A 12,574-nucleotide genomic window follows, 5' to 3' on the forward strand; every position below is an offset into this window, starting at 1 on the left:
CACTCTACATATGAGAACACATGAACGGTGTCTTCGAACACCGTCAACTAACAAAAGGACTGGATCATCCCGCTCAACATGGTTTCTTGTTTTTTACTTCGATCGTATGAATACTGCGTGCTGCGTTCAGCATTTGATTTGACCGAGATCCTGTACGTGTTTTTTTCATACAGATACCCTCTCGTCTCGTTTTTCTTGCCCCTGTTTAAACAGTCTTGATTTCCGGTATGACATTACAAAGAACCTGTAGATCTACTAGTATGTACGGCATGACAGAAAGGCAGTATAATCTAACACTTGGAGGTTCGCTTGATATATTCTGCAATTGGATAAAGAACTAATTGTTCTGCGGAGTAGTTGCTTCTATAAGTTTTAAATCTGGACTAAAAACCTCTAAAATCGACAAGTCAATACGTTCAAATGGTCTCAGAAGAGACATTCCTTTGAAATCCCTCAAGCAGTTACCCATTACTAAAAGTATGAAAAGTGAAGCCGCGAATTAGTATTCTAGTCTAGTATAACTAGTCCAGGTCGCTAAGGTTTCATCTCATAAGGTATATTAGGTGTAAAAAAATTATCGATTTATATAATCGGGTCCATTTTTCTGCTGATCTAAAGGATTTTTACATGATGGTAAGAAGAAGAAAAAAGAATTACATTTATCCATAATTATTTATAGATATCAGTATTAATAGCCCTGTTTGTAGTAAATAATTAATACTTGTTCGATAGTAGTGAAAGCTTATCTCTTCTGAACACACCCTCAGTTTCCTTTGGTCATTAAGTAGCACATAACTATTTGCTTTTATATCGTATATTATTGTTAATGATTGCCTTTACGAAAACTTTCAGGCCGAAACTCGCACACCCCGCTGAATTGCTCACTCCTCTCACAACTCGAAGGTCATAATTGTTTTTTCCCTTGCGCCTCCAAACAAACAAATCAGTATTGATCAGCAGCAGCAATACCAGCAGCACCATCAAGAATATCAACAGACACTTCATCAATTACAGCAACAACAATAGTCGTACAATCGAAGCGACGAAGGGAGTGTGGGCAAGTTGTCAAATCACCCGACAGCCGGATGGTCGCACATCGGCCGTGATGGCACATCAGCGACACCCAACAAAGCCCAGCTGTGCAATCAACTCCCAAGGACGACGAGTCAATATTTTCACAGTCACTGCAAATGTGTTCGCGTATTTACTCGTTCGTTCGTTGTTATGTTTGTGTGTGCGAAACAATAAAGCTGCTGAATACAGCAATAAACTCACAATGCAAACAGAGAAACATTTTTACAAGTTCACTTAGAGATATGAAAATTAAATGTTCTCCCTTATTGCTATATTAATGGCCAACGAGTAATCAGAGTTAATATTTATGAGCTTCTGAATGTTTTGATTGAGCTGAGGGTCTTGAGCTAAGCTGGCTTTAATCCATATTCCATAACATGTGGTATTTATTTCATGAAACGCCAAAAAGGTCAAAAATGTTTGCTTAAGCAAAGTGGACTTAATTTCTTCTCTGGAGATATCACGACTGATACAGGATGGGGTTTGTAAGGGTCAAATGTCATACTTGGTATACGTACTTGTACATATTTATAGAGGATACTCTTGTAGGTATAAACACTTATGGTGACTTTTGGTGTATCTTTTTCGATTTGTGGTGGGTTTAGTTGCATAAACCGAGTTGAAAATCTCTGGCCTACAAATTTTGAAAATAGAAACAGAGGAATATGAAAAATAAGAACAACGTTGCTGATGCCAAAAAGTAGGTTGATGGATATTGTCCGAACTCTATGCAACGCGATAAATGTTTTGTTAATGGTTTGCTAATTCCAAATGAGCAATATTAGCATTGAAGACGATAAGCCCAGTAGTCGTCCAAAAGAGGCTGCTACGGGCGAACGTTTCAAAAAACCTGAAAGAAATATATTTTGGTTCACCGTAAAATTAAGTTTATTGAGGCAGAAGATCCAATACTCTAAGGATATTATGGGAACATGCGGAACATATCGTTCATGAATATGTGGCTATATGTACAAAGACTCTGTAAATCGTGTTTCAGGACATGACCCAACGACTTTTTCCTGTCTTCAGAGCTGAAGAAAAAGTTCGCTAAAAGAAATTGAGGGACGATGAGGAGGCAATCCCCGAAACTGGCATTAGCTTTTTTTATGTTCTATAGAATGGTGTTGACTGACTGTTTTTTGATCTGTGCATAGTTCGATTATTGCTCTAGGACATTGTTGTTCCTGCAGGTTGGTTAAGCTTGAAACAATACTTTGCTCGTGTTATTTTTGTTGAAGCAATCCAGCAGATATTATTGATCCGAAGGCAAGATGATCCTACGAAAGCGTTCAGGGATTGTTGGGTAGAGAAGAAAGAGGTATTAAAATTAAAATGTCACTATTTTATGTGACGCTCTATGAAGACTTGATCATCTTCTTCATATTGGTACTATCATAACCTATTTTTAGTTCGGGTGTTAAGTGGTCTGCACGATCGATTGTCGTTTAAATTCCTAACTTTTAATGCATTGAGTTTGCAAAGAGAGAAAGAGTTAGATACTGTATTTGAAAAAGTTTCTTTGGCAGATCTGTGACGGGATTAGGATACTTCAGGATATCAGTCTCTTTGTGTGATATTCCAAAAAGGAAGTGTCCCAAAATCCTAACATAACTTAAACTCTTTTTAATGGTATCTCTTTAAGTACGGCTCTTCATAATATGGTACTAGAATATGTAATACAAATGACATGTACATACATATATAATTTAGAATAAGATATAACATACATATATGTAAATAACTCAGAGCAAATGGTAGAGCAAATAAAGGCATGTCTTACATATGGTATGTCGCTTCTAATATTAAATGTGTGTCAATTCCATCAGAAAACATATGATTATCCGAAAAAGCTGGTTTATCGCATGATATAACGGTATTTGGTAAAATAAATGCTGTTATTATAAACAGTATAATAGTTAAAGAGAAGAAAGATTGAGCCAGCTGGGCAAAGAGTGCGATTTTCGAACTCTTTTACTCAATTACTCCTGAGTGTTATTAGCATTTTGAGCGTATAAATCAAGCAAATCCATAGCTTGGTGGAAAAATCAACTCATGCGCTTGCTGCAGTTGTGTTATATAACCGGCATTTTCAACAGTGCAACAATCAAAAAAGTATGATGAGCAGAGCTTATTTAAAACTCGGAGAGTAAGTGAGCGCTCACAGGAATGAGTGAAACCGCAAATATATCGCTTAAAAGCAAAGGTAGCATTTCAAAAACCAGCAAAAACAGTGATAAGTGGCGTGGGTGTCGTATACTAGAAACTGGAGCTACACTGATTTTGTACTCTTTAAATTTTCACTATTTCAGTGAATATTTTTATTGGCATTGCGAGTCGTGGTAAGCCACTTAAGTGTCATACACCGTTTGTTAAGTAAATAACATGTTAAGCTAGATAAGAGAAAGCTGTCATTGACACAAATACCTACATATATTTTTAGTTGCTTGTTCCTTAAATATTTATACACATATGTACATATATACTATATATTTATGTACCAATATGTACGCATGAATTCCTCGCTTGCCGCCTGGATATCCGGTTTAGCGGCAACGTGTCCTCTAACAGCTTAAGTGTTGTGGGAATTCACCATTGCGAACAGCTGTCGCTGAAGGCTGAAAGTGAATGCGAAATTGGGTTGGTGTGATTTCAGGAGCAGAGAGGAAAATGAAAAACAAAGCATTAAAAAAGCAGAAACCATTGGCTGGTGTAAACGAATTATCATAAAAAGGATACACGGACGTAATTGACAACACTTACCATAGACATGAGAAAAAAATGCAGCGTGATCAGCATTAATGAACGTTATTTTTTGGATCTTTGCAACAATTTAAACAAATTAGCACAAATTGTCCTCGAAAGTCGGTGATCGTTGCTTTCAAAATCATTTAAATTAAATCTTTTTCCGGCGAGTCCCTTTTTGAGTCGCTGGGATTCACAGCTAGCTATAGTATTTGATAGGAGTTGAATACGCAGCAGCATTGTATTGTTGAAAGAATGGTCGGTTATAGAGGTAAGATTATTACTATTAAGACCAGGAAGGTTAGCGATTTATGGGACCTCGACGAATGTTTGCTATACTAGATACTCTCTTAGAGTGGATCCTTCAGTACATAATTTTATATTTCACCCATTTTTATATAATGTTGATGTCTGCTTGGTTTTGGAAGAAGCAAACGACGGTATTTTCTTTGTAGCTGTAGTTCTTTGAAAAAGTAAGGTACAAGACTTTAGAAAGATAATAGTTGAAGGACTAGCACATAGAAAACCTACCGTACCATACATGTTTTTTGCATGATTTTAATGCTAGGCGATCCAGATCTTTTGGTTCAATAAACCCTGGAACAGCGCTAATATCAAGCTTTATTTATCTACCACTTTGTAAGACTGGTGCATCTCAAACAAAAAGTTTGAACCGAATCTAATTCGAAAATACTTAGAAGAAGTAAGGAAGTGTGAAGTTCGGGAGTAACCGAACATTTCATACTCTCGTAACTGGCCAGGATCAGAGCAGGAAAAATATTTTCATAATTTGTAAGAAAGCTTGTCCACTTAATTTTACTTAAATATTCAACTCAAACGTTTTATATAGGGTTTATTGGAGTCAGGAAAGGTCCCCGCTTATTGCGCAAACTTTGGACATTACTCTGGGATACTTCAGAATATAATGGTTTGTCAAAAAAGTCTTGCGGTATTTTTATTGAATTTTTTTTTTATTGAAATTGAAATGAATTTTTGATGACTCATGCCCAGCTCTTGACCGATGCTACGGCTGCTACTATGCCGGTCTCTTTCGACCAATTCAGCGATTTTATCGCAATATTCGACGACAGGCCTTCCGGAGCGTGGCGAATCTTCGACCACCTCTACACCAGAACGAAAACGTTGAAACCATCGTTGTGCGGTGGAAATGGAAACTGTATCGGGTCCATAAACTGCACAAATTTTAGATCAATCGACAATCAATCAAACACGTGTTAAAGCGTGAAATAAGCTTTCCAAAAAGGTATAGCATGACCCGATGCGACGAATAAAACAAGAACTACTACTAGCGAAAATACCGCAAGACTTTTTTGACAACCTAATATTTTCAAGCAACTTTATAAGTATGTAAAAAATTTATACGTTTAGTTAATTTTGCTAAGATATCTTACATATCGTAAAATGCTTTAATAAAGTCACAAAATAGGCTACCGGAAATTGGATCTCAGCAGAGAGGAGCACCCGTGGGACTTAACAATCTGACAATTCACAACTGTATCGTAAAGTTCGACATTTTTGATGTTATACGTACTTTGATTGTTTTGACATACGGGCGCTATTTTTATCGTTATTTATAGTAGTATTCTGGAATTAGATCACGAACATTTTCGCGCGTTGGTTTTTTACAACTTTCGATGTCGATTAATAGCCTTGACAGACGGCAGCGTTAATCCGGATTAACTGCGCACTTAATCAGATCCAAATTTGTAGGTGACAGACGGCAGCTATACGAGTTTGAAACTCTTATAAACAGCTCATTGTCCTTTTTATAATATTTTCAATGAAAATTGATAGAAGATAAACATTACGTTTGTTAGCCGACCAATTTTTACCAAATCATTTTTTATTACAAAAACATATCAACACATTATTTTTAAAACTGCATCATAACATAGAAGTTTTATTGATATTATATTGAGAATTTGATAAACAGCTGTCAGGGTTGCTTGTATTTCATTCACAATAGATGAAAATTGGCCATTTTTAACAATGTTGCCAACGAAAATCTCACAAACTCCCTAAAATTTTGAGAGTTATTTTTGGATTCAGCAACGGAGTTAGCTGCGGTAACTCCTGAATTAATCCCGAAAAATGCAATTAATCTGGTTTAACGCTGCCGTCTGTCAATGCTATAAGTCATCAAAGACTGCACCGATGAATTTAATACAATTTTGAACTATGAAGCTCCATCAAGGAAGGTTTATCGATGGTATAGTGGATTATATCGAGATCTTAAAAACTCCAAGACGATTTTTTTTTAAGGAAATTATTTAAGCTGAGCGCAAAGAGATATTGCAACAACAACCGTGGGCGTTAGTTTAGGTGTAGATCTGAATTAAGAATATTCTTAAAAACAATAAATTATCCCTAACCCCGAAATATAAAATGGAACCTACTTCTATACGTAAGAATCAAGTTAACAAAATAAATACATATAACTTTTCACAAATAGTATCTGCTATCTCATTTGTAAAAATTGTTAAAATCAGACCATAATATTTCAAGCGCCCAGATACCGAATATGGAAGTAGACTCTTTTCCAAAAAATAATGGGTCTTAAAGTAAAATGTGGATAAAATAGGGGTCAATATTTCCCTTAGGTTCAATATACCTTACTATATTAACAAATGCACGAGTATTACAGTTTCAAATTTATAACGTATTGAACTGGTTTAACTTCGAATTTTTTGATAATAATTTTAAATGTCTTCAAATTTAATTTCAAGAGTCCTCAAAATTTAAACATCAATCCACTTCTAACGAAGCCATTGACCTATCGATTTAAAACTAAAAGAAGTAATAAACCGCTAACATCATTGCCATGAGCAATAATATTAAATGAGAGTGATTATTTTTAATGACTTATTGTAATTGCTTGCAACGTGCAACATGCGGCACGAGTTTCGCAAATATAAATAAATACAATGAAGCAAAGCAATGCCACTGTTTTTTCTCCTCTTCCCTCTTCTCACAATAATTGTTTTAATCGAAATTTACGACATCCAACACCAGCGAATTATAGTCTGCGAATTGCTACCCACCAAAAAAAATAAAAACTTTTAAGAGTTCAAGGTTAATGCCATAGTTTAGTGCGAATAACGGCTGACTGGCTCGATAGTAAAATTTTAGTTCATTTTTTGTAAGCCGAAAAACGCTTCGCGACAGGTTACATGGTCAAAGCCACACAAATATAGTTTACATTTCTAAAAGCCACAGAAAATAAGCCAAAAAACGGCATAAAGCGCTTGCAGCTTACTATTTGCGGGCGACCCGTGGCCATGTGCGGAAAAGCAAAAGTGTCGAAGAGTGTAGCAGGACGCGCGTCGCGCCACAACAAATTCAATTTCAAGGTGATCATTGTGGAATAGTGCAGGAGTGCAGGAAGTACTAAATTTATGTCAACTGTAAACTAATCCAATCAAAGTCAACAAAAATGAACTTGTGGAACGTGTGAGTAGAGGGAAAAGTAATTTTGTCGGAAAAACTTGCTAGTGCATTGTTGCCTACATTCGGGCGAAAAGAGAAAATTTTGATGTGAGAAGAATAAACATATTTAAATTTCATGAGACTTTTATATTTTGAGACAATCGCTCATAAAATAAATTAATATATTTGTTTAAGTATAAAGTTCTTAATTGCGCGGAATAGTTTTTATCCATTTTATTCTTATATATTATATTATATTATATTATATATATAGTTAAATGAGAATTGCACACAACCTAAAGTTTAGTGTGCCCTTACCTACATAAGTCACAACAACTCACTTACCCACAGCATATTGAGAAATTCCAATATACTGCTGGGTGCTATTGAGGCGATGTGATCCCTATTTGGAAACATGGATTCAAGGGCCTTTACCCCGCGCCTACAGATTGCAGTCAATTAGCAGGTGTTCTGGAGTTTCAGGCTCCATGCAATTTGACCCATGTTACATAAGTGCTTCTTGAGCTAACAATGGCCTTTAGGAGGTTGGTTACATAAAAAAGTCCTTCTCAATCGACTTGAGATTCAACTAGAGATTGAAAAAATTATAAGGATTAGTGTTCAGGTATTTCAATAATTCCAGAAGATATTAGTAATCAGAGCTAAAGCTACAAATCAAAGAGATATCCTCAAGATTCGCAAGAGGCAGCATATATGCATAGTATATTAAGATATTTAGATTTAAGATGTTGGACTCTCTTAGTTGTTGTTAAACTTTCTGAAGCTATACATCTTTTGCCAGCTAACGTAAAGTTCGAGTTATGTCTACTATGAAAACTCTGAAACAGAAATCGATTAGTAATTCTCACATGTAAAACTCGCTCTTTGTCAGATGGCATAAATTACAAACTACAAATTGGAAAGAATCATAGTCGCGGCGAAAAATCATGTGGTTGAACAAGGTTGTCAATCCGAAATCTGTTTGATATTGGTTTTACGCGAAAAGCTTTTGTTCCAATGTTGAATTTACTATTTTTTCCCCGAGATCAAAACCTATATATTAAGGCTATGCTAAGATGAAATACTGGTTGGAGGCCAAATATCCAAAATATGATATACATACATATGTGCCATATAATGCATGTAAAACTGTAGGGCGCTTGACCTTGAACCTAAAGCCAGAGGTCTTTATCCAAAAGCAGCTATGTATCTATCTATATGGTATATCTTTCATCTGGATCCTGGTCCAAGTCGCTCAGCTTAAGTTAACTAGTTTAAATCGTATTAAGGCGGATAACTAATGATAAACTTTCATAAAGATATTAGAAGCTTTTCTTATAGGACTTCAAAAGATCTACATGCCATAGTCAAATCTGAACACGTTACTTCCTTTGCAATTATGACATCTAAGTCTCAGCCATTACCTTCAAAGTCGTAGATAATTTCGCCTTAACTTCGAAGTCGCAGATAATTTTCGTCTATTTTGTTACCAGCATTAATACCAACAACAACGTCAGCATCGAAACGCAAAATAACTCTTGAATTGAGACGTAAAGTCCTCTCTCGACGAACAAAGACCAGTCATCATCCGCGTCCTACTGTACGATGCAGACACATGAACGATGATAACATCTAAAGAGTCGGCGTTGCGGAAGATGTATGATCCTTTGCGCTTTGGCAACGGCGAATATCGCATTCAGTGGAACGATGAGTTGTACGAGATACACGATGATATTAACATAGTTCAGCGTAGCCATCATCCGAATGGATGAGAGCACTCTAACTCTGAGAGTATTCGTCGCATTACACACCGAGGGAAGCAAAGGAAAAGGAAGACCGGCACTCCGTGGGAAAGATAAGGTGAGAAAGCACCTGGTTACACTTGGAATGTCCAATTGATGCTAAACAGCGAAAAAGAAGAACGACAAGCGCTATTATAAACCTGTCTATAACCGCATAAGCGGTGTCTACGCTAATAAAGAAGAGGATGAAGTCTCAGCCATGACGAGCTCATGCCACGAACTCATCTTTCTTTTTGTCTTTCTCTATTTCTCTCTAGCGAAAGCTCGTTAAATGCTTATTTATTTCATTAATTTATTCCATAATTTCGACTTTAAAGTGGTGTGCATTAAAATGACATATGTGCAAGTGTGTTGTTGTGTGTGTGCATACGCGTATTAATCTTCGACTCAGTATAGCTTAATTTGAAGATTGATTGTCAGTCCACAAAACGCTTGCTAAGCGTGTACACACCCACTTTTGCCACCATCTCTTTTTCGCAGCGAATTTGGTAAACAAATGTTGTATTGTTGTTGTGCTCATATATTATCTTTTATAAGAAAAGGCGATGTTTCCACACCCATACCAAGCCACCTTAGAGCGCTTTGGCTGTGCAGTAATTCACAATACCTACATAATAAAGACGCACAAGGCTGCTTCACTCTCACATAAAGCACGCACACTTGTGTATTTTTCGTTCATTCATGTTTTTGTTTTGAGTGTAAATTGAAAGGACTTTAGTGAAAGAGAAATTGCAGACTGAAAGAGTACAACTTGAGTAGACGCTTCATGCGCTTGCGTCACATTTGGAGTAAAATGTATTGAGTGAAACTCAATGGCGCTCAAAAGGCGAGTGGTTTGGAGTGCTTTTGGGTAGTAGGCATAGTTTTATTCGATTTCAACTATCAGACTGAAAGTTTTCCGAATAATATGTTATCATTTTAACGATGACTCTGAAAGTTGGGCATAAAGTAGAAAATGTCTCTAGTCTGTCTGGCCCCTGTAAGAGGGAGAAATGTGTGAGGATCTGAACTACATATATTTTATGTATTGACTTTATATTCCATAAACAAGAGACCTGTGTGGAAGATCCCCATGCCTTATATGCTTCCTTCCGCGACCCTTGACGAAACATGAATCCATTGCAAAACACTGGAGTCCACGAAGCAGTTGAAACTGTAGGCTCAAACGTGGAGAACCTCCTTCGAAGAAGTCGACGGCTGATCATAAAGCTTATCAACGATTTTTGAGATTCACAGGAGTGTGGCAAAATGATCGCAGAGCTCTACTATATCGAATTATTAGGTCATATTGATGACGAATTGTAGAACAAATAGATTTATTTATTCAGAAAAAAGAGCTTTGCCATGAAAGAAATGCACCGATTTCCACTTCCGCCATCGTTCTCATCGTTTTGTTCTCAAACTTGAAAGAGTTGATCGCCGGAGCGAAATTTAGCATAAAATGAAGGGGGTTACTTTCCAGACGAAAAGAGGTAAATGACAAATTTGTTTGAGAAACGTGCAATATAAAAAAGCGTGTTTGGAAGGTTAGGATGAACTGAGAACTCTTCAGTCTGGTTGTATATTATTAGACATAATTTTACATTTACATCATATTATAGACTGCATAAAATATATGATTTTGCAACCTTAGAGTAAACTTCTTACATAAACAGTTTTTCAAGGATAGACTATATGTCGATATCGCTTTGAGTTGTAAAGCTTGACATGGGATAGTTTTGGTCATTACGAGGCACACCTCACGCTACTATTTGTGCAAAGTTTCATCCAGACAAATCGATTGGTTCTTGATTTGTATACTTATTTCTAAATTTATAACACCTTTGGTGGTTTTCAACAAAACCAGTTTATAGGGCCTGGGCGAGATTTTATCCGACTTCAACTATCTTCGCGCTTCAAAGATGCTAAAAGGATTTGTCCTGAAAAATTGGATTATTTTAGCTATAGCTAAAACCTATTAGAGAGCGAGGCCACGCTTCATTCTATTATTATTGTATTCCATCTGCAATAGTTACCAAGCAATATATATATATATTTGCAAGATTTCATTAAAATATTTAAATATTTACTTATGTTACAGCTTGAACGGATGGACGGACGGATAGTTAGTCACTCGGAATTCAATTCGTCATTCTGGTCATTTATACATACTATATATGTACACAAGGTGCGTTGCAGAGTAAACAGGACTTAAAAAAAAAACAGAATAAATGGGTTTTTCGGCAAAATCAATTTATTTTATTCAAAATAGTCCCCTTGTGCTTCAATACAGCTTTTTGCACGGCCCAAAAGCAAGTCGAACGAGTGTTTTAGCTCGTTGGCCGGTATGTCCGCCAGTATACCGGTGCAAGCCTTTTGAATGGCCTCTACGTCTGCATAACGCTTTCCTTTCATGGCCAAATGCATTTTTCCGGAAAGGAAGAAGTCGCACGATGCCATATCATCATTTTAAAACAAAATTTAATGTTGGCGCTTTGTTCGAAGCTCATTTTCGCATCGTTAACACAAACATACTGACACTTAAAACGCAATAACTTCACTTCCAGTCAATGAAATATCATGAAATTCTCACCGGACAATCGATTAAGATAGCACTAACGCACCAGTCGACATATACGTATGTACATAGATGGCGCCACCAGGGGCGCTATGTTCAAAAAGTCCTGTTTACTTTGGAAAGTACCTTGTATAACTTCATATCTTGTTTAGTTTTAGGTGCGTTAGAAGAACAAAACTATTATACTCTGAATCATCATGTTACAAATGCATAAAAAAAGCATAACCAAAAAATTATTAAAATTGTCTACCATAATAATGAAATACTCAATGTTTTCAACGTAATCAAGTAATCGTTAAATTCATCCTAAATTACGTTATTATTATGAAGTATAGTTATTTTGAAATTATGTATAAAATCTACCAATCTTCATCCACATTCCTTAAATCGCGATTAAAATATTTATGTTCCTATACACATGCATACATATGTACATATGTATTACACACAAAGCTTGTTTATTCTCTCTTGCTCTTCTAATGTAGATCATTCACAATGCGTAAGCAGCTGTCAAAATTACTTGAGAAATAATGTAGGTATTTTTTTTCTTGAGCAATTACTTGAGCAATTACTTGAGAGCTGCGTACCAACCTTTAAATAGAAGAAAACAACAAGAATTTGTAAGGGTGCGTTACCTGCGTACAGATTTGCGACCTTCCGCACTGTATCGCTTGGAATACCTGAATGATTTCTTTAAGCTTTGGTTGTTGCTTCAATTCTCATACACTTTATATTTACTTCTATAGAAATAGTTTGCCATTGTAGTAATTTATTTATCGCTTCTCGACCTTATGGCTAAGATCAAAGTGTAGTACTTGATCTTATCAGCTTAACATTTGATAGATTCTCCATGGGGGAACAATAAATGTTAAACTGATTATTGGGAAATCGAAGGAGGCTTTTATGGCCCAATTTCACCGTATCGCCGGTAATCCGGCTCAAACATCTGTTT

General features: G+C 36.2%; 1 pseudogene; it reads left to right on the plus strand.

The window, feature by feature from the left end:
• Positions 1-12,397: 12,397 nt before the first annotated feature.
• LOC120779218 lies at positions 12,398-12,574 on the plus strand (annotated as a pseudogene).

The sequence above is a fragment of the Bactrocera tryoni genome, chromosome 5 (genome assembly GCF_016617805.1).
Source record: "Bactrocera tryoni isolate S06 chromosome 5, CSIRO_BtryS06_freeze2, whole genome shotgun sequence".
Taxonomy (NCBI): Eukaryota; Metazoa; Arthropoda; class Insecta; order Diptera; family Tephritidae; genus Bactrocera; species Bactrocera tryoni.